This window comes from Notechis scutatus, chromosome 1, assembly GCF_049901735.1.
Source record: "Notechis scutatus isolate UNSWTSFEM ecotype Mainland chromosome 1, rNotScu1.2, whole genome shotgun sequence".
NCBI lineage: Eukaryota > Metazoa > Chordata > Lepidosauria > Squamata > Elapidae > Notechis > Notechis scutatus.
In genome coordinates, this window is record NC_142009.1 from 36797060 (window position 1) to 36820641 (window position 23582).

The following is a 23582-nucleotide window of genomic DNA, read 5'->3' on the forward strand; positions in this document are numbered from 1 at the left end:
CTATTCTTCATTACTAGATAAAGCACCAGAATGATGAAGTGGTTACTGTACTGGACTAATAAAGAGGAGGCGCAGCTCACTGGATGATTTGGGGCCAAATGTTATTTCTTAGCTTTCTCTACCTCAACACTGTTATAAGGAAAACTTGGAGGAGGAATTGCTCCCTGAATTAGTAGAATCTAAATGAAATGAATTAACATAAAATGAAATAATAGTAATTTTCTTACATTAATGGCAAGAGGCACACTAAAACTGTATATCTATAACTAATTGAAGTATTAATATTTAGATGTGTTTCGTAGTGGAACTATGTTGCCCTTATAAATAACTCACTCAAAAATAATTATGTAATTTGAAAGGCTTAATGACCTTCATTTTAATTGGGGTTAGTGTGGCAGTGCTGAAATTTAGTCTCTCATGGAGAATGATAGAGAAGATCTATTTTGACGGGTATGGAATGGCAACCTTACATAGAAACAAAGATTAATTTGTTCCAAATTCTAATAACCAACTGGGTAAAAATAGTGAAATGTGTTATAATCCAGGAGATTTTGAAGATATTTTTACATGAAGTCAAGAGTTTAAAAGGTATAAAATCTTGCAAGTATATCAAATTTAGTGATTTTTTATACATTCCCTCAGCATGCATAAGGGGATTGGGGGGAAGAAGGAATGAAAGATTATAGAACAACTTCTCACTTTGTGATAATAATATATGTGTGGTGAATAACAATGAAAAGAAAATTACAAAATGAAGCCATGTCCAGCTGAGAAGAAATATGTGGCATTCAGTGATGCTTAATAGTACATCTATATGCAACTTCATCATATCTTTATTAATTATCTGTTGTATAAGAAAACTGACTCTATCTCTTTGTCATATTGTGATTTCCAGGATGTCCTTTTACACTCTCCAGGTTTTCCTTTTAAATACAGTATAATGCATGGATTCTAGAATACTGCAGTTCTGTTCAAACTATTTGCCTTAGAGGCCTAAATTAGATCAGATAACAGATAATCAGAGTTGGAAGGGACCTTGTAGGTCATCTAGTCCAACCCCCCAAGCGGGAGACCCTACACCATTTCTGACAAATGGCAGTTCAATCTCTTCTCGAAAGTCTGAAGCAATGGCACTCCCACAACTTCCAAGGACAAGCTATTCCATTGGTTGATTTTTCTCACTGTACGAAAGTTTCTCCTTATTTCCAGGTTAAATCTCTCCTTGTTCAGTTTCCATCCATTATTCCTTGTCTGACCTACAGGTGCTTTAGAAAATAGCTTGTCCCCTTCCTCTCTGTGGCAGCCCCTCGAATATTGGAAGACTGCTATCATGTCTCCCCTGGTCCTTCTCTTTACTAGACTAGCCAAGCCCAGTTCCTGTAACTGTTCTTCATATGTTTTAGTCTCCAGTCCCCTAATCATCCTGGTTGGTCTTCTCTGTACTTTTTCTAGAGTCTCAACATCTTTTTTATAATGTGGTGAACAAAACTGGATGCAGTACTCTAGGCGTGGTCTTACTAAGGCTTTATAGAGTGGTATTAGTACCTCCCTTGATCTTGATTGTATCTGTTAGGAATACGAGTCACCTAACAGCTATTTGGGTTAGAAATATATAAACCAGGATAAACATTTTAAAACTGTATCTTTAAGAAAATGCAAAACTGTAATTAGGTGTGGTTTCTCAAACGGCCATAAGATGGAGCCAGAAACCTGGGTTGTTTAGTCTTAATCTCAGAAGAGTGTGTGTCTCTGTCTCTGTTTCCTTCTGTTGGAAAGTATTGCCATTCCTCCATTTCTTCTAATTGACTGATATTACTGGAATTTGATGTAAGTCTGATACTGAACTGTTTTTGACACTGAACTTTGTTACTAGATTATCCCTGGATTGAAAACTGACTGATTTACTTGTGAATGACTTTGGATTGCTTATTTTGGACTTTGCTTAAACCTTTCTGGAAGTAAAAACCTACATTTACTGTACAGTGTATCTGTGTACTGTGTGTGTATTATTCAAACACTTCTCTCAAATACGTCTCCCTGTATGCGCTCATTCTCCTAACGGGGAATTACCTCAACAGTATCCCTCTGTTAATACAATTTAGGATTGCATTAGCTTTTTTGGCTGCTGCTGGCTCATATTTAGCTGGTTGTCCACTAAGACTCCAAGATCCCTCTCACAGTTACTGCTATTGAGCCTGGTTTCACCCAGTCTATATGGGTACTTTTGGTTTTTCTTGCCTAAGTGTGGGACTTTACTTTTCCCTACATTGAATTTCATTTTGTTAGATACGGCCCAGTGTTCTACTCTGTCAAGATCCATCTGGATCTTGAGCCTATCTTCTTGGGTGTTAGCTATTCCTGCCAGCTTAGTATCATCTGCAAATTTGGTAAGTTCCCCTTCTATTCCCTCATCTAAGTCATTAATGAAGATATTGAAGAGTACTGGCCCTAAGACGGAACCTTGTGGCACCCCACTGCTTACTTCCCTCCATCAGATGAACAAGATCAGATGAACAAGGCTTCCAGAAAGTTAGATTCACTTGTTAAGTGAATTTACAAGTGGGTAATGTCTACAAGAGGGGAAATAGAGCCAACTAGATAATAGGGCTTGCTGGTCTGCAAATAATAAGACTCTGTGAAGTTGGATCTCATACTGCAGCTGGCTCCCCCTGATTAAGTCCACTTTTGGAAAAGCTTTACCAACCAACCAAGCATTTGAAATCCACTAAATAAAATGTCTTTCAGTTTTCATTACACATCGAGCAAGATATTCTCTAAGTTCTTGTCATCTCTTGGTCCTTCTTTGCTTCCAGTTTCTTTTTGGTTGACAGTTTTTATGATTCCTAGTTCAGCTTACCATTGTGGCCTGAGAAAATTTTCCTTTACATCCAAGTCTGTGCCATAGCAAGTAACATCTTTTTTAAAAAAACAACAACAACTTTGGATAAATTGATAGAATTCTGCACTTTCCATGTGCAGAATCCAACTGGGTTAATGCTTGAATTTTCTCAGTGACTCTGAGTCTGAGTACAGGATGCTTATACAATGCTTATAAGTCATCAGCCTCTGACTGTCAAAAAAGCAGGCAGCTGTTTCCAAGGGCTGATATTTGCATCAGGTCTGCCTAAGAACATCTGGCACCCCCTTGAGGATCTAAACTGCATTTAAGCAGAACACTGACAATGAAAAAGGCAGTGTTGTGCATTCATTGCTATTGCATGTAAGAATTTTGAGGAGCTTCTTTAAAACACACTGAAGCAAAGTGGAAATCAAGAATTTGGAGTTGGCTGCTCAGGATTAACATGCATAGTTATTTTAAAGAAAATTAAAAAAGAAAGAAAGCACTGACTGCATCAGTATCTCAATGAATTATTACATTACATTACATCACATCAAGATAATACATACAAATGAAAACTCCTCAGCCAAAGTTGATTTGTATTCAATACAATTGGGAGAAAGTAAGACAGTAGACAAGCAAGAAACAAGGTCTTGACCACATTGTGCTGACCCCAGGAACAACCAGTAGTTCCCTCTGAAACCTGAGGGGGGGGGAGAGGAAGGGTCCCTCAGGTATCAGGATTGGGAAAACCCAATTAAATAAAAAAATATTGCAATTTTTTTTTTTTAGTAAAACTCATTTGCTACTTACACAAGTGTGATAAAAATCTTGCTTTTGTTGTTCTTCTCAAACATATACACAAAATCCTCTAAAAACAGTCTTGATCTTGGAACGATTGCTATCCTAAAAATATTTGGATGAACAGAATGTTTATTGTTGCTGTTAGAATTAGATAGTATGAGTCCTTGCAGATGTCTTTCAGGAGAGAATTTCATTATGGGGGGTACTGCTAAAAAAAGAATTTACATTGAATGTGGAGTTTTATATATGCATTCATTTATTTGTGCTAATTTCATATGTTTCATAGCTGTATTTTGAAATTTTTCTGTGAACTCCTTGGAGAACTTTATTACATGGTTGTCTATATAATAAAATAAAATAGGAAAATTGAAGAAAATAAATAGATTCTGCTGAAAGCAAATTGCATGCATCAGTTTCAAGAAGGTGGTAAATTAAAATTGACTTTCAGTTCAATTTTTCCCCTAAGTTTAACTGTATCCTTTTCCTGAATTTATTAGTTAATTCCTTATCATGTCTATGGAAATCCATATACATTTTCATTCATATTTCTCCTAACATGGATTGTCAAGCAACATTGCTGATTGTATGCATTTTGTGAAAAAAATTCCCTAATACATTAAAAATATTTTCACATGCACACACACATACATACATGTGAGTGTATGTATATATTATTGTGTCAATTTTCCCCAGTATATGCCTTCAAATTTGCAGGATTTGGTTGGAATGGAAAATTTATACAAAGTTATTTATCTCAAACAATTACGGCATATTTGCTTGCATAGTGGTTCAAAAATGTGGAATTAGGTATATTTACATTAAAAGTGACCTAAATGAACCTCACTCCCATCCATAATCTGGTTATCAGTGATATTAAAACTGCTAGTGAGTCACTGACACATTTTTAATTGAGATTGAAAAGGCATAGCCCATCATCACCAGCAAATATCACATGGTTTCTTACTTATTTTTTATTGCTATAGAGTTATAGACCACTGACCATCAGTAACAAACACATTTGATGAGAAGATTTAATTCTGGCAGCCGGTTAGTAAAATTTGATTTTTTTTTGTTCTTCCTCTTAAATTAGAAACTTCTATAGCTCCAAATTCCATAAACCATATCTTGTTTTACTTCCAAGAGACAATATTAACAAAATAAATTCTTCAAATTTATCTTGTTTAATTAGTTAGCTTATTAACTGAAATGTTATTTCATTTCTTAGGAAAGAATAATGATTTTAGTAAAGTACTTTCTTGCTAAAGGCATCATTTGGGAGTGTATCAAGCTAAATTGTCAACAAAGAAGCCAAGAAGGCAGAATATGTGATCTTTATTTCTGTCCAAAGATCAGCAGGAGATTATGAACTTTGTTTTCTTTTAAATCTGCCTAGAAGCATAAATGCTATCCATAATGAATAACTTCAACAATACAGAAATAGTTTTTTTTTTTTGCTTTGTGAAATTAAAGTCTTTTTCTCTTATTACTTTAGGTGCAAGTACTGACACAGCTAGGGGTCCTTATATGGCTATATTTGGGAGTGAGTTCAATAATCTGTTTAGGAGCATGAATGCTATTCATAATGAATAACTTCAACAATACAATAAATTATATTTTTAAATTTGTGATATTAAAGTCTTTTTCTCTGATTATTTTACTGACACCACTTGGGGCCCTTATATGGTTATATTTGAGGAGTGGGGTTCAGAAAATGTATTTATTTAGCATTTGAATGTAAATCATACTCTTGAAATTATTCTATTGTAATATTTAAGTTAGGCTATGGTAGTGTACTCTGCATGGAATTTTGAAGGCAATCTGTAAACCTCAGCTGGTAAGGTAAAGTATGTTCTTCCAAGTTGAACTGGTGAGTTACAGGGACATGTCCATGCAACATAAATCCTTGCTTTTTTACCTTCCCAATTTCACCTAAAGCTTGGGTTGCTTAGATGCTGTCCTATTTTAATATTAACAAAACTTGATTCTGCTTAGCTTTCTAGATCAGGCAAAGTTGGCTTGGTGCTGATGATATATGTGATATATCATTTTTATGATATAAAATGGTTTTAATATGGTTTCACCCAAGTTCAAACTGTTAAGTAAATGTGCTCGTTTTTCTTGAATAAAGTAGTCGTATTGATTATTGTTTCTTTACTTAGGGAAGGCAACTTGAAATTTCATATTAAAATTTCTTCATTCTAATATTACTGAGGAATCAAGGTTGGTCTGTATTTTTTAAATGCATTGACCTATTTCCAATAGTGCATTCATAGGCAGGCATATGTTGGAGATTATATTTCTTCAAATTTTGTTATTTAATTCTTTGCACAAAATAATCAACACAGTGGCATACTGTATGTAAAGAATAACTACCTGAAATGTACATGTATTTTTATATATATATACGTGTGTTTTTAAATCCCAGGAAATTAAAAAAATTTTTTTTTTTTTTTTTTTTAAAAAAAAAAAACTTTTTTTTTATTTTATTTTTTTTCTTTTATTAGGAGGAAAAAAAATAAAATATATTTTTAAAAAAAAAATAATAAAAAAAAAAAAAAATAACCCCCCCCCCCCCCCCCCTTCCTTTAAATTATAAAAAATTTTAAAAAAAAAAATTAAAATTTATTTTTTTAAAATTAAATAGGATACAATGGTCTTATGATGTAAACATGATTTACATCTGATATAGTCTGATCTTCCCATTTTTATTTAATAGTCATAAATATAAAACAGGAAATCATATAAGACAGATATGTACAGAGAATTAAAGATGCTTTCTATTTGAATCTGCTAATCAATCTCCGTCTCTTCTCTTCTCTTCTCTTCTCTTCTCTTCTCTTCTCTTCTCTTCTCTTCTCTTCTCTTCTCTTCTCTTCTGAAATAAAATTGCAATGAAAGAATCAAAAACTGTGCCAGGATATTACATCCTTCTAAATGATAAAGAATTGCTGCTATTAAACAATGTGGGAATAAACAAATATTAGGTAAAGCATCTCCAAATTGTTTGGTTTTGGAAGACACAGAAGGCAATTTATGAATAAATAATTAAAATTTTGTCACTTGCTAATCTATTTAGGTGATTTAAGAAGAATCAATGGTCTGAAGATGTAGTTTAAAAAGTTGCTGCATTTCAAATATTGCAGTCTTAAATAACTAGGAAATTAAACAGAGACAGATTGCGTAGCAGACATATATAATAAAATGAACAGCAAACTGTCTGCTTAATGAACAATGAATAAATCTGGTTTGATGGGAAAGGAGAAAATTGCTGAAAGAAGCAAACTAGATGATCTAGAAGTCTTGTCTTGACTCTCCTGGTAAGGTGAGCAATTTATACCCAGGAGAGATTTAGTTAGAATTGTGCAATATTTCCTTGAGCAATGAAGGTAAACCTGGAGGAAATGAAGAGCTAAGAATTGAGGCAAAGCAGACCATGGTCCTTTAGATATTAGCAATATAACTCTGTAGATTGATACAAAAGCTAATGAGAATCTGGCATTGACCATAAATAAAATAAATGTGAAATGTGAAATAAGAATCTGGCAGATGAAGGAGTCAATAAAGAAAAGGAATTTAGTAAGCTCAGGCAAATCCTCTATGTTGATTACATATAAAATGTAATCAATAAATTAATATGTAGTTTTATGAATCACACAACAGCTTCACATTTGTGGTCTTTCTTCTGCAAAAAAAAAGCACATTAGGCAACGATATTAACATCAGATGCATTTGCTTGAACAGATAAGCTTGAACAGATAATGCAATCCAGTACATTGCTACTTAGAATTACTCTAATTGGCCAGAAATGTCTACGCCTGTTGAAGTTGTCATGCTGATTGATTTTTACCTTTTTAGACTTGGCCTAGACAGTTCTTTAAACACAGAACTTTTTGGTAAAATAAGGCACACGATAATATTATCGTTATTTATTGTTCTTCTTGAATATTTCTTTGAATCTTTTAAGAATCCTAGCTTACTGCTTTGCCAAGCTCTATAGACCTTAAAACCTAGCCAGGTCTGTTTAATTGTTGAGTACTTGAACTATAGCCAGGCTTATTCATTCTCAGAGTAAACTTTCTTTCATGAAAAGAGTTTCTATTATCTGCAATAAGAAGTATAGAATTCCATATTATGTATAGACATCTTCAGTAGTGGGATCCTATCTTAGTCGCTACTGGTTTGGTGGGTGATCGCGCACATGTGTGTACACCCCTAACTCATGTATCCCTAACAAGCCAATCAGCTAAGAGGATGAAGAAACGAAAAGCTAGGAGTGACTCTCTCGCCCTCCCATGTGCTTTTCAGTCTTTTATCCTCTTAGCTGGTCATAGGAGGCATGTTTTCCTCCTCTCAGCTGAGGCTTTATTCCCCATTGAAATTTGTGTAATCTAATTCTCAAAGAAATCAATTGAATAATTTGAATCTTGTTTGTATGTAGTCAATCAAATCAAATCTTGATCAGCAAATAGCCAAAGCCTGCAAAGATGAAGTCAGGAAAGTTAAGGCTCAAAATGAACTAAGGCTTGTGACATGAGTCAAAAATAACAACCAAAAAGAACTTTTTTTCAAAATGTAAACAAACAAGGAAAAGACAAGGAAACAATTTGTCCATTAATGAAGGAAAATGGCAAAAAGGTGACAAGCAACAGGGAGAAGGCAGAACTGCTTAACTAACTTTTTGCATCTGTCTTTACACAAAAGGGGAAAAAAACAGTCCAACCTATCAAAAATAGTACCATAAAAAACAGATTAGGAATACAAGTTAAAATAGGCAAGAAAATGGTGAGAGAGCACCTGTCCACTCCAGACAAGTTCAAATCATCAGGACCAGATGAATTATATATATCCAGTGGTGGGATTCAAATTTTTTTTACTACCAGTTCTGTGGGCATGGCTTGGCAGGCTTGGCAGGGGAAGAATACTGTAAAATCTCCAGTCAGAGGTGGTATTTGCTGGTTCTCTGAACTACTCAAAATTTCCGCTACTGGTTCTCCAGAACTGGTCAGAACCTGCTGAATACCACCTCTAATTATACCCCAAGGTTCTGAAGAAACTGGCAGATGTGATCTCAGAACCACTGAACTATATCTTTCAGAGATCCTGGAGCATCAGGAAACTACCAGAGAACTGGAAAAGAGCTGATGTAGCTCCCATCTCCAAACAAGAGAAAAAAATGGATCTAGGAAACTACAGACCTATCAGCCTTACATCACTACCTGGGAAGATTCTGAAAAAGATAATCAAGTAACAAATCTGTGAATATCTAGAGGCAAACAAAGTCATAAACAAAAGCCAACATGCTTTATCAAATACAGATTATGCCACACAAATCTTATTGTATTCTTTGACAAAGTGACAAAATTAGTGGACTAGAGAAATGTGATCATTGTAATTTACTTGAGCTTCAGTAAGGCATTTGATAAAGTAGACCACAATCTACTATTTGATAAGATAGAAAAATGTGGACTGGACAGCATCACAACCAGATAGATTTGTAACTGGCTGACCAATCGCACTCAATATGTAGTCCTCAGTGGAACTGCATATACATGGAAGGAAGTATGCAGTGGGGTACCCCAAGGCTCTGTCTTAGACCCAGTACTCTAACATTTTCATTATTTAGATGAGGGGATAGATGGGGAACTCATCAAATTTGCAGATGACACAAAGCTGTCAGGAATAGCCAACACTACAGAAGATAGGCTTAAGATACAGAAGGATCTTGACAGATTTGAACATTGGGCTCTATCTAACAAAATGAAAATCAATAGTGAAAAATGTAAGGTTCTATATTTAGGCAAGAAAAACCAGATATGGGCTTAATAGTAGTGTTTGTGAGTGGGATCTTGGAGTTCTATTGAACAAACATTTAAATATGAACCAGCAGTGTGCTCCAACTGCCAAAAAAGCCAACACAGTCCTAAGCTCAATTAACAGAGGGATAGAATCAAGATCATGTAAAATGTTAATACTGCTTTATAACGCCTTGGTAAGACAGCACTTGGAATACTCTACCCAGTTTTGGTCACCACAATGCAAAAAAGATATTGAGACTTGTTAGTGATTGGGGATAAACCCCTAGCAGAGTATGCAGCAGCAGTCAAGCCAGGCAGACAAATGAGAGAGGAAGGGTTTTAGAGTATACACACACTGAACACAAACACTGTTTGTAGTTTAAATAGTTTTTAATCCAGTTAGAGTTTAAGCATTGTCAATCAGTCCGTATGTCATCCACAATATATCCATTCAGTAAGACTCACTAACTCAGTCCAGATAATAGTCCTTACTATATCTTTATCAGCCGATAAAGATATCTTCTCCTCCTCCAATGCCTTTCTCCAGAGGATAACGCTGGATATTCAGTAGGACGATCAAACAGTAGACAGTCACAGTAAAACAGTAATAAACAATTGTGTCCAGCAGTAAACAGCAAACGGTAAACAGTAAAACAGTAAGCAGTAGGCAATAGGCAGCAGGTAGCAAGCTTTCTCCTGCTTCCTCTTATTGCAGTTTCTAACCGCACCCTTAATTGGCTAATTACATGCAGTGTGGTGCTTAAAGTTACAAACACTTAAACTATGATACCTTAGTTTATATATTTATCCACCCAAACCTTGTTGGGTATCAATGTTATACCTAACATTCTCCCCTTTTGGGTGATATAAATATATAATACCTTTACAATCTAACCCCATAGTTTTCACAACACTCTTGGTGCTTCCTGGCACCTTGGGCTTTTGTAAAATTATCAGCTACATTGTCCTCCAACATGCAGTACTCCAGCTGTATCATTTTACTTCTCACAGATTGTCTAACGTTTAGGTACCTTAAATCTGTATGCTTGCTCCTAGTTTTGACTGCAATATTTGTGGCCATTTGAATTGCTGCCTGATTATCTTCATGTATAATTATAGGATAATTCACAGTTATGCCTATATCATTCATCATTTGCTTATACATAATTAATTCTGTACATAATAGCGATAAACAGGAGAATTCTGCCTCCATAGTTGACAAACTTATATGCTGTTGTCTTATTGACTTCCAACCTATTAATGTCTTACCCAGCATTATGGCTGTTCCTGAAGTCGACTTTCTTGTGTCTCTTTCTGATGCAAAACTAGCATCAGCATAAGCACTCAGAATGAGATCACCTTTTGGCTCTAGATACAATGAATAATTCATTGTCTTTTTAAGATATCTTAATATTCTTTTAGCTGCAATCCAGTGTCTTTCACTTGGTGCAGAATTGAAACGAGCTAACTGATTCACACTGTACGATATGTCTGGTCTAGACCAATTGCTAATATAAGACAAACTACCAATTAATGATTGATAAATTACCTTATCAAACTCCGGGCTTTGTGCATCAGTGTTGCTAAACTCCTGACTCACTGGAGTCTTAGCCGGCTTACAAAGCTCCATTTTATAATCTATTAGCAATTTGCATATCTTATCTTCCTGAGATATCTTAAAGCCCTTCTGTGTTTTCTGTATATTTAAACCGAGATATTTTTTATCTCCCTAATTGCTTAATCTTTATTTTCTTTCCTAATGATGCTATTATTTTATTGGCCTCATCATTAGTTTCAGTAATCAATGCAATATCATCAGTGAACAACAATAATAATGATATTTTGCCATTAGTCTCCTTCTTAAATAGACATGGATTGGCTAGCCCAGCTCTGAATCCTATATTGTTTAGTTCCTTTACAATATACTGGTTCCATTCATAGCCTGATTGTTTAAGACCATAGAGGCTTTTTTTAAACAACCAACAATCATTATTATCCATTATTTCACTTTTAATTCCAACAGGTTTTTTCATATATATAGTGTGTCTTAATGGGGCGTGCAAGTAATCAGTTTCCACATCTAGGTGGTTAATTATATATTTTTGCTAGCTGCCCACACTAAAGCTGCCCTCAAGGTTGCTGCCTTAAGACTAGGTGCAAACACCTCATCATAGTCATTGGCATTCTGTCTAAAACCTTGGGCTACTAATCGTGCCTTATGGATTATATTTCCATCTTTATCAGATTTTACCTTAAAGATCCATTTGCAGCCAATGGACTTCATATCTACAGGTAATCTCGCATTCTCATATACTTTCATATTCTTTAATGAGTTCAGTTCCTTATTCATTGCTGCATACCAACTTTCCTTATCCTTAGTAGGATACATTTTTATTTCATCTACAGTACATGGAACTCTATTAATCTGGCACACTGTGTTAGCCTGGTACCTATCAGGCGGTCTAGATATTTGTGTAGTTCTTCTGGGAATTACAGGGCTTGCAGGAGGACTTTTGAACTACTACCTGTTCATCTTCCTCATCCTGCTCAGCTATTGGATCTATTTCTTCCTTTATGGGTTCTATTTCTTCCTGTATTTCTCTCTTTACTTTATTCTTAAAGTTACAGGGATAACTAATGGGATTTCTATAGGATTCAATAATTACTTCTTTATTGGTATCCTGTTCTAATTTCTCCCATCCTACGTGCTCTAGAAATTGGGCACTAGCACTACATAACACCTTAGATGTGCCTTTCTCCCAAAATCTATATGCCCTATGGTTTGCTTGGTAACCAACGAAGAAAAATCGTTTAGCTCTGTGTTGCCCTTTATGCCTGAGTTGTTTAGGGATATGCACCCATGCTGGTGCACCAAATGTGTGCAGGTAACTTAGGTCAGGTTTCCTGCCATGCCACTTGGTGAATGGTATTTCACCTGTCGTTGTGTTAACAACGTTGTTCAATATGTTATTAGCACACATTGTAGCCTCCCCCACAAAGAATCAGGTAATCCAGAATCAGTTAACATTGTTCTAACCATTGCCTGTAGTGTATGGCCCCTTCTCTCTATAAATGCGTTGTGTTCTGGCCTGTATGGTGCAGACTTTTTGTGCTCTATTCCAGCTACCTTTAGTCTGTTCTGGAATTTGTTATTAACAAATTCCGCACCATTATCTGTCACCAGGGTTATCAGTTGTCGCTTAGACTTTCTTTCAGCAAACCTAAGCCAATTGAAAAATGTTGATATGTTTCAGTTTTGCTTTTCATTAAATAGCAAAACCCATATCTAGAATAATGGTCCATAATGCTCAGTATATATCTAGCACCCCCATACTGGGTTTCTTTGGACCTATTATGTCTGCAAATACTACTTCTAAAGGTTCTTTTGTTTTGAAACCATTTAGCCTATTTGCAGGCAATACCTTGCTCTTATCTTCACAGCAAACATTACAACGCAAATATTTATCACAAGGTTTTAACCTTATTCCATCAGATAACTCTACTGTACGTTTTAGCATTTTAAAATTTACATGCCCCAAACGCCTATGCAATAAATGGATACATTCATTATGAGGCTTTATATTGTTAAATACAGTCTGTGCCTCCCCTTTCTTACTATCATCTAAGACGTATAACGTTCCATTTAAAGCTGCAGTTACCCTTTTTTATCCTTCTCAATTATGCAATTATTATTTTTAAATGTAATTACATAACCTAGTTTGACTAATACCCTTACAGAAAGCAAGTTGAACTTTAGTTGCGGTACATACAACATTTTTATATCCTGATTTATGCACGAACAATGTGCGGTACCTTCTCCTTTCACTTTCAGGTTCCAGCCATTAGCAAGTGATATATGTTGAGAGCTTGTAGACATTTTTAAAAATTTTGTCTTATCTCTCGTGATGCAGTGGGATGCACCACTGTCCACCACCCATAAATCATTCTTCACATCACAGTTGCTAAACATGGTTAGTTCAAAGGCTTTCTTGGGCTTTTTTTACATTCTGGCTTTTTCCTTTTTTGCAAAAACTTGCCAAATGTCCTCTTTCTCCACAATTAAAACATTTTTTAATTGTGTATGCTGTCAAAGATAAATTCTCTTCTTCCGGGTGCTTTCCTTTACTAAGCTGGTTTCTTTCAAGCTTTGAAGATAATTTCTCTTCTTTCTTAGATTTATCATCTCTCAGCTGGTCACGTTCACACCTTCTTCTGGCTTCTTCTAGTAGCCTGCCTGTAATCTCGGTTAATGAGAGGCTATCCTTAGGCAATACTTCCAACGAAGTCACATAGTCATCATAGCTTTGATCTAATGAAGATAATATAATGTATACTTGTTGCAGCTCATTAAAGATAAGCTCTTTTTCTTGTAATTCTTGAAAAATGCTCTTCATACAGTTTAAATGAGCTAACATATCTCCATTCCTTTGAAGATGTGTTCGAAATAGCTTCCGTGTAAGATTTATATGCGCTCCCACACTGTCCCGAACATATATCTTCCTAAGGTTCTCCCAGCAGTTTGCAGCATTTTCTTCTCCACGAATATGGACAAGCTGCTGGTCACAGAGAGTCAGTCCTATGATGCATAAAGCCTGCTCACTCTTCCGTTTATAGTCTTGTAACTTTTTGTTATCCTCTTCATTATCAGGATCCCAGCTACTCACATCTGGTGGGTTTGTTATTATGTCCCACAAACCTTCTTTACGTAGAAGTAAACTACATTTCATTGACCATGAAACATAGTTTGTTCCATCTAGCCTGGACACCAGGGACAGATGTGGTAGATTTACTTGTGCCATTACTCTTCAGATATATGACTATTTTAAACTAATAAAAACAGTTTGTTTTTACAGTAATGTGCAACTCACACCAACTCTCACTGCTATATGCTGGTTAGTTAGACTGTGCAGCTGGGCCCATAACCATTGTTAGTGATTGGGGATAAACCCCTAGCAGAGTATGCAGCAGCAGTCAAGCCAGGCAGACAAATGAGAGAGGAAGGGTTTTAGAGTATACACACACTGAACACAAACACTGTTTGTAGTTTAAATAGTTTTTAATCCAGTTAGAGTTTAAGCATTGTCAATCAGTCCGTATGTCATCCACAATATATCCATTCAGTAAGACTCACTAACTCAGTCCAGATAATAGTCCTTACTATATCTTTATCAGCCGATAAAGATATCTTCTCCTCCTCCGATGCCTTTCTCCAGAGGATAACGCTGGATATTCAGTAGGACGATCAAACAGTAGACAGTCGCAGTAAAACAGTAATAAACAATTGTATCCATCAGTAAACAGCAAACGGTAAACAGTAAAACAGTAAGCAGTAGGCAATAGGCAGCAGGTAGCAAGCTTTCTCCTGCTTCCTCTTATTGCAGTTTCTAACCGCACCCTTAATTGGCTAATTACATGCAGTGTGGTGCTTAAAGTTACAAACACTCAAACTATGATACCTTAGTTTATATATTTATCCACCCAAACCTTGTTGGGTATCAATGTTATACCTAACAGACTCTGGAAGTGCAGAGAAGAGCAACAAGGATTATTAGGAGACTGGAGCTAAAACATATAAAGAATGGTTGCTGGAATTGGGTTTCTCTAGTTTAATGAAAGGAAGGACTAGGGGTGACATGATAGCAGTATTCCAATGTCTCAGGGGCTGCCACAAAGAAGAGGGAGTCAAGCTATTCTCCAAAGCACCTGACAAGAAGCAATGGGTGGAAACTAATCAAGGAGAGAAGCAACCTAGAACTATGGAGAAATTTCCTGGCAGTTAGAAAAATTAATCAGTGGAACAACTTGCCTCTAGAAGTTGTGAATGCTCCAACACTGGAAGTTTTAAAGAAGAGATTAGACAACCATTTGTCTGAAATGGTGTAGGGCTTCCTGACTGAGCAGGGGGTTGGACTAGAAGGCCTCTAAGGTCCTTCTAGTTGGTCCTATTATCCAACTCGATTATTCTGTTCTGTTCTTTATTACGGTCGAATACCAACATAGTCAATAAACTTATTCCTTGATTGGTGAATACATTTGCTCAGATGTGCTATTGTATCCTTTAATATGCATGCTTCAAGTTTATTCATATGTCTGGGGAGTAGATGTTGTGGTAACACTTTAAATTTACAACTTAGAATGTCACCTGGAATCAAATATAAGATGAATGGCTGATACTTATTAGAAGGGCTGTGCTGATCAGACCAAACCAGTACCTGGTTAAGGATATTGTTCCCACAGTAGCCAACCTAGATATAATCTTCCTGCTCATGTTCTCCAAACACTTGTGTACTTAACCACTTCTAATGAAGTAATGAACTAATGAAAGTTATTTATATCATAATGAGAAAAAGCTTTTGACAGCAACTTTTCTAATCTTTTTTCAAAGACATCCATTGGAGTCAGCTCTATATTTTGTGGTAAGAAATTCCACAGTTTATGTTCTCTACTGGCAATTTACCATATACTACATCATATTTTCGAACAAATGTGTTTCCTGTTAGTGTTATCTAGAATATTTTGTGCTGGAGTTGTTTAAAACCTGATATTTTTCTCATATAGATTTTATACGATATGTATTCTAACTTAGCTATATGGTTCATCCTCATTCTGGATTGATTAAAAAAAGTATACATTGAACACCAGTTTATAGAACTACACACTGATAAGTAATAGAGTGAACATTTGCTCTGTTCTAGTAAGCAATTTCACATATGTCCTATGTGCATGAAGGAAATGTGCATATTACAATTCTTATGTAATCATAAATGAAAGAAATCAGACCTAGTTCATAAAATCTTATTCCCTTTCATATCCAATCTTTATTCCATGCATTCATAGACATTTGTTTATTTACTTGATTTATATAGCAATAGCACTTAGACTTATATACCACTTCACAGTGCTTTTTACAGCCCTCTCTAAGCAGTTTACAGAATCAGCATATTGCCTCCAACAATCTGAGTCCTCATTTTACCCACCTCGGAAGGATGGAAGGCTGAGTCTGGTGAGATTTGAACTGCCAAATTGCAGTCAAGTGGCAGTCAGCAGAAGTAGCCTGCAGTACTGCACTCTAACCACTGTGTCACTGCAGTGTATATATTGTAGTTCTTTTTTTTAAATGAGCCAAACTTTCCTCCTTTAATTCATGTTATCTTCAGATATAAGATAACATCAAAATACCTCCCCCCCCCATATATATATAGGCTCAATAGTAGTATTTGTGAGTGGGATCTTGGAGTTCTATTGAACAAACATTTAAATATGAGCCAGCAGTTCTCAGAAGATCAAGCTTCTGAACATTCACTGCAATTCTTTGAAGAACTTACAAATTTTAACATTAAGCATGAGATGGATTTCAACTTGTCTTTAAAATAATCCCTCAGGTTTAAGCTGAACAACACCAGTGATAAGCTTTTTATTTTTGCACTGTAGCATAGCCAGTGAGACCATGAATGGGCCATGCACCAGTTCAAAGGCAGTGCTTTATATATTGTATTTCTTATAGAAGCTCAAGCATTCCCTCCAATTGTATCTACAATATTGGATTGAAAGATTCTGACCTAAAGCCACCCTATGAAGCACCACGAGTACAGATGCATTTGAACCTGGGTTTCTAAACCAACATCATAATTTCCATACTTAACTAGCTCTGATTTCTTTGTTTCTATCTACAACATATGTAAGTATGCAAGTGTAACTATATCATGTGGAACAGGCTAGAGTTCGCTCTCCATTTTAGTGATTTTTGCTTGCTTCTGAGAAACATGCAGCTTAATGAACATAAAAAAGTCAAAATTGTGACCTCCCTCTAAGCTGTTTGTAGCTGGAACCTCTTGGCTGTGCACCAAAGCATGATCTGCTGGTTATAAAAGCTTTAATGGAGAAGTTGTTGATCAGAGTGTAATTGGGGACATGAACCTGGGGGGAATTAATGAGCAAGGACAATAACTTATTGAGTTTCTGTTTGGACACACAATTACCTTTGACACTTGATAACTGAAGCAGGACAAAATACACCCCGAATTCTCTGTACTGGTGAAAGAAATTACCAGAGCCAGCTGAGATGATCTAAGAAAAACAATGTATTTGTGCTTAGAGTTGTTCAAGACACTGAGGTTTCCTATTATGCTGAAGTTTGATTCCCAGATGACATCATCATTATCATCATCATCTATGTTACTTCTGCTACTATACCACTCTTTCAGCCAAAATCAGTTCAATTTCAAATTCCTGTCACAGTAAATGTAACCCAGAAAGCCAGTTTTTGGTGGAACAGTCATACTCATCTTCATTTACTGAACCAAAACAATGAAAAGTCTTATGGTATTTTTAAGTGAAGAATATATTACGTTCATAAATATAAGACGGACATGGATCAGTGGGAGAAGTTACAAAATGCACGTTTCACATTCATAGCAACTCCATCTGATGATGGCCAAGAATCAGATTTATTCCTGGGGCTGTGCAAAAGAAGATAATTCAACATGCATTTGGAATCAATTAGTTTTTTCGGTTCAGTACAGTACTCTGAGAAACTATCTGGCTGCAGGAATACAGGCAAAGCAGAAAATGGAGTAAGTATGCCACCTATATTGAACATAGGATTTAACTCAATAAATGAGATGACAAAATCTTTCTTCTTTCTGTTTTTTTTTTTTTTTTTTTTGGTAAAAAGAAATATTACATAGATTACATTAAATCTTCTGTTACCACCACCAGGCCTGTACTGAACTCAATAAAACATTGCACTAAAAAAATAATACAAGATTAACATTGTAGTATTGCATATATATGCAATTGTCCCCCATTAATATTTTTTGGGAATCTGTTCCTGAAAAATCACAACTTTCTTGTTTTCCATTAAAGACTGACCTGTCTAACAGTAGTTGCTGGTTTGTTAATAGTAGTTGCTGGTTTGTTAAGCCTCATTTGCTTCCTCTCTCATTCTAGGTTTCTAGATGTTAAATATTTGAAGGATTAAAATCTGATCAAAAACTGATAAGCCCAAAACAAAAGAAAAACAGAACAGAAATGTTAAATTATATTTCCAAGGCCAACTATAATAATTCACATACCTTTACAAAACTCATTTAACACCTTGGCCCAATGCTTGGAGCCTGTTTTTCAAGATCTTAATGATGAAGATGATATTATCCATTCAGTCATGTCCAATTCTTGGTCTCTCCATATCTTCTGATCTTGCACTTCTTCCTTGAGTTGTTCTGTGCCCTGGCTGGTGTCCGCTTTGATGATGTCCAGCTATAATGTTCTTTGGCAAACTGATTTTCTCTTATCCCTAACTCTTCAGAACAGAATTGCTTTCTCCAGTGAATTCCCTGCATGGCATCATCAAAATAAGTGAGATGCAGTTTTGCGATTTTGCCGCCCAGTGACATGTCTGATGTTATGTGCTCCAGTACTTGCTTATTAGTTATCTTTGCTATGCAAGAAATATGCAGGAGCCTTCTCCAGCACCACAGCTGAAACAAGTCAATTTTCTTCCTGTCTTGCTTTTTTAAGGTGCAGATTTTACAACCTTAGGTAGCTATGGGGAATACAATAGAGAGAACTGACCTACATTTGGTTGCCAGGATGATGTTCTTGCTTTTCCATATTTGGCTCATCTTCATCATTGCTGTGCAACTCAATGCAGTCCAATATTTTATTTCTGGGCTGCATTCAAGACTTTGAGCTATCTGCAATCCTAGGAAAGTGAATTTTTTCCATGCATAACTTCATTGTCAATTTCTATTTTGATGGTGAAAAGATAGAACACAGTTTCCTAGGATGGAATTCATTTTTCTAGGATTGCAGATTTGAGATCTTATAGAAGGCTAACAAACCTGGATGAAAGTGGGGTATATGCTGTTTAATAAAGCTGCCAAAGCAACAAAACAGTCATGCTTCCTGGGTCCCACCAAATGATATTATCTTATATAGGTCTCTGGAGATGCCCTCTCTGTTGTATCTTGTGGGGTAGGCAGAAATATTGAAGATAGACAATCCTGTAAATAACATTGTGTCATAAAATGATATATAGGTGGCAATTAGTACCGAGCACATTGGAGGCCAGCATAGCTTGTGAAGTAATAGTATTACAAGGGCATAGTATGGTGCACCAATAACTACTTACACCACCAGTATGTGCTTCCAGATGGCAGTTAAGGATAATCCTATGTAGAATGCATTGCAGTAATCCAACTGGGAAGTGAATAAGACATGAGTTACTATCAATAGGACCTTCTCTTCCAGAAACAGGCACAATTAAGCCAAAAGATGGATTTGTGCTAAAGACCTTGTCATGGCCGATACCTGCCCCATGGACCAACACTTCCATGGAGGTTTGGATGACCCCAACTCTTTCATAAAGTACTGAAGATCTAGCTGTTTGGGTCAGGAGGTTAGATGAGCTCTGCTTTGATATGCTTTTCATTCTTCTTTGAGTGGGGTTATTTGTTATCCCTGGATATCAGAGGTAATATATCAGAGGGTTGTTTTTTTTTTTTGTAGTTTAATGCTTGTACTGATATCACCCAGAATAACCTGTGTGAAATGGGCAGCCATACAAATCAATCAATCAGTCAATCAATCAGATCCAAGAAAGCCAAGAAACCCCCCTCGCCAATTATGTACCAGTTCTGTATGGGGGAGTGTACCCCTTCTGGAACTAAAGATGGAAGATACTTAGATTTTGGGAACCCTGAAACCTACAGTCATTTGGTCATGCTAGGATTTAAGCCAAAACCTGTTCTTCCCTATTCCACAAATTCCAGACACTGGAAAAGCACCTTGATGGTAATGTTTGTTCAGCTTGTAGTCAGTACACTGATGTATTTAACTCTATATTAATGATCTCATATAGGGGCCTCAAGTAGATGTTAAATTAGGGTAGGAAGAGAATAGAGAAACTCTAGCAATGATCTGGAAATTGGTATTTTCCCCCTACTAATATCAATTGGAACTGGTCCCAAAGAAAGGAGAACCATTATAACACTATGCTTCCCATCCCCAAAATTAGTTAAGAAGGATACTATGATTGATGATGTCAAAAGCCACAGTGAGATCAAGAAAGACCAGGGTATATGCATCTTATCCATCTTGTTTCACACTTATCAATACATCTTAGTACTATAAGCCAGATTTGTAACCTGACAGAAAAGGACCCATAAAATAAATTCCTCTGAACCTGCAATCAATTACCTTCTCAGCAATCTCTCCTTTAAAGGCTTTCAGTTGACTAGGAACCTCCTTCCTTCCTTCCTTCCTTCCTTCCTTCCTTCCTTCCTTCCTTCCTTCCTTCCTTCCTTCCTTCCTTCCTTCCTTCTTTCCTTCTTTCCTTCCTTCCTTCCTTCCTTCCTTCCTTCTTTCCTTCCTTCCTTCCTTCCTTCCTTCCTTTTTGAAATCTGACTTAAGTCAGAATGAAACGGATTTTCTAACCATGATATATAGCTGAATGCCTGAGATTATTTTCTTCCTTGACTTCCAGTTAACTACACTGAAATCTAAAGACTTCAATAAAATCTAAATCTAGAGTAATTTGGGAATTATTTTGGCTTTCTTTAAAAATTTTCAGTTTTGTTCTTTAAATTTCCCTTGAGATTGAAAATTGAAACTTTATGTCAGAATTGTTATCATTTGTAGCATTTGTAGAGTTCTATATAAAACATTAAATTTGAATTAATGATAACTATTATTAGACAAGAAATCAAGCTCAACTCCTATAAAATAACAACAACCATACAATTAAAAAGATATTTTACACTTCATATCATTCCATTTTGTTTCAATCTTTACATTTTCCAAGTGATTCCTGGTAAACCATTTTACCCTCAGAGATAGCTCCAGCTGTTAAAAAAGCAATTGAGTTTGGATATTAAAACTCAATTATCACTTCATTTTTACAGTGTAATGTCAGGCAGTTTCCGTTTAGTGGAGAAAACTTGCAATTTAACTGTGGTTTCAAAGATACCTGCTATAGCGGAAAACAAACAAGGAATATCACCCACTGCTATTATCAAAGTGCATATGTGAAGCTGATGAGATGAGCTAATACAATTCATAGTGCATATTAAAAAGTTCAGGGACTTACCTGAAGACTGGCATGAAATGTTTCAGTTCTAGTTACATGTGATAATATTGTTTGGGTCCCTGTTTGATTTTGGCTTTAATCAATAATTAATGCTGCACAGCTGGGTCTCCAGTGTGCCATGCGTCCATGGATACTTCAGTGCTCCATCTGATTGTTTAGATAAAGAATTATTTAACATAAATACAAGGAAGCTGGCAAGCTGCAACACAAATGCCAGCCTCTAGCACTAACAGATGGGTGGGACAACAGTATTTCAAGGAAAGAAAAAATGATGGAGAGTTCCAACTGGTAATAAGTCTAGAAGCGTGCCCACTTACCTAGAAAAAATATAAAAGTAATCAAAGCTGTGGGAGAATGGGCATAGGAACTAGCTGGTAAGATGATGGTAATTGGTGCTTTGTAATTCATTTTATCCATTTTCAAACATTTTGGGCAGTCTCTGCCAGCAACCATTCTGCAAGAACACCTGCAAACTATTATCAAAAAGTTGGTTGTTAATTGCTCTGCAATGTAATCCAATGCCTTCTCAAAATACATTCCACTGAATCCACTGCTACTTACTCTTGAGTAAATGTATATAGAAGTACAGCTTTAGTTGATTAAAGCCACTCTAATTAATCTGAATTAGAATCTGAATCTGAAACAAACTTTGATTGGTGTAGAAGAATTCAGAGTGCTAGAGAATTCAACAGGAGCACAGGAAGCTGATTCATATTCCATCCAATAATTATTTCACTCCCTTCTTCCCTCTTTCCCCATCCTTCTATTTCTCTTATGTAAAAGGCACAAAAGTAGTAAATAATCAAGAGCTGGCTTGGTGCAGTGCTTATGATATTGTTTTTTTTTTTTCCAAAAAGTTTTTTAATTTTTAAATTTTTACACATCTCTTTACGTGAGCAACGTGATTCCAGATTATAATACTTGTATATAATCATACTTTTTCATTTCCACCAATCTTATATAATATCATCACATATCATTATTCATTTAACTCATCTTTAAGTAATTTTCCATTTCATATTTCAATCCATTAATTGAATATCAATATTTCATCCAAATATAAATCCCCAGTTCTTTTTTCCCTATTATTTCCTTTTTCAGCTTACCACCTATTTTATTTAACATTACACATCATTATTATCCTTAATTTTCCCTAAGCCAATTATATGATATACAGTCTAAAGAGGGTAAAAATAAAAACCAATATATTTAGGATCCACATGGTATATCCCATCAATCTATCTAATTTGATAACTAATTCCCCAACTTTAAACATATAAACATTAAATAATCAACTGTATATTCTAAAACATGTATATTTTAAAATATCCCCCCCTAAAATCACTAGAATGGCTTCTTAATATAACTCATTTCAACTTCACTTTTCTTCTAGTCATTAATAATAATATTTTCCCCTTTTCTACTTGCCAAAATTTGTATGCTTTAATACATTTCACTTTTCTTATAATCATTAATAATCATATTTTTCTTCCTTACCACTCATCCAAAATTTATCTATATATTTTCATACATTTCCATTCCCCTGTTTTAATCCTCTAATATAGGGGTTCAAACTAAATACCAATATACATTCCCATGTGGTATCCCCTTTATACAATCCCCAATCCTTGTCTCTAAATCTCATAATTTTGGCTAGGTTTCCCTTTTCTAAGTTTCCCCAGTCTTTCTTCTTTTTCCCTTCTAATTTTATTTTTATTTCCTTCTGCCTGTCGGCCATGTCCCCCCCAACCTTTTCAGTTCTCTTTTTTGGAGTTTCTTCTTGTATATTCTCCTCCTCCTCCTCCTCCTCCTCCTCCTCCTCCTCCTCCTCCTCCTCCTCCTCCTCCTCCTCCTCCTCCTCCTCCTCCTCCTCCTCCTCCTCCTCTTCTTCTTCTTCTTCTTCTTCTTCTTCTTCTTCTTCTTCTTCTTCTTCTTCTTCTTCTTCTTCTTCTTGAGTGTCTTGTCTTTTTTATTTATTGTCTCTAATGTCATGTCTCTGTTTTACATTCTTTTATATCCTTTGACAGTAATCCTTGTTCTTCATGCTGTTGTTTTC

At 35.7% G+C, this 23582-nt stretch overlaps 1 long non-coding RNA gene across 2 annotated transcripts; it reads right to left on the reverse strand.

Moving 5' to 3' along the window:
• Window positions 1-17395: 17395 nt before the first annotated feature.
• Window positions 17396-21677, reverse strand: LOC148132749 (uncharacterized). 2 transcript variants are annotated; one of them, XR_015746889.1, is made up of 3 exons: window positions 21527-21677; window positions 18513-19638; window positions 17396-17505 (listed from the first exon to the last, which is right to left on the reverse strand). It is a non-coding gene; the product is annotated as an uncharacterized LOC148132749 (long non-coding RNA). The 2 variants fall into 2 exon arrangements; XR_015746888.1 differs by having other exon boundaries at window positions 18310-19638.
• Between the last annotated feature and the right edge of the window lie 1905 nt (window positions 21678-23582).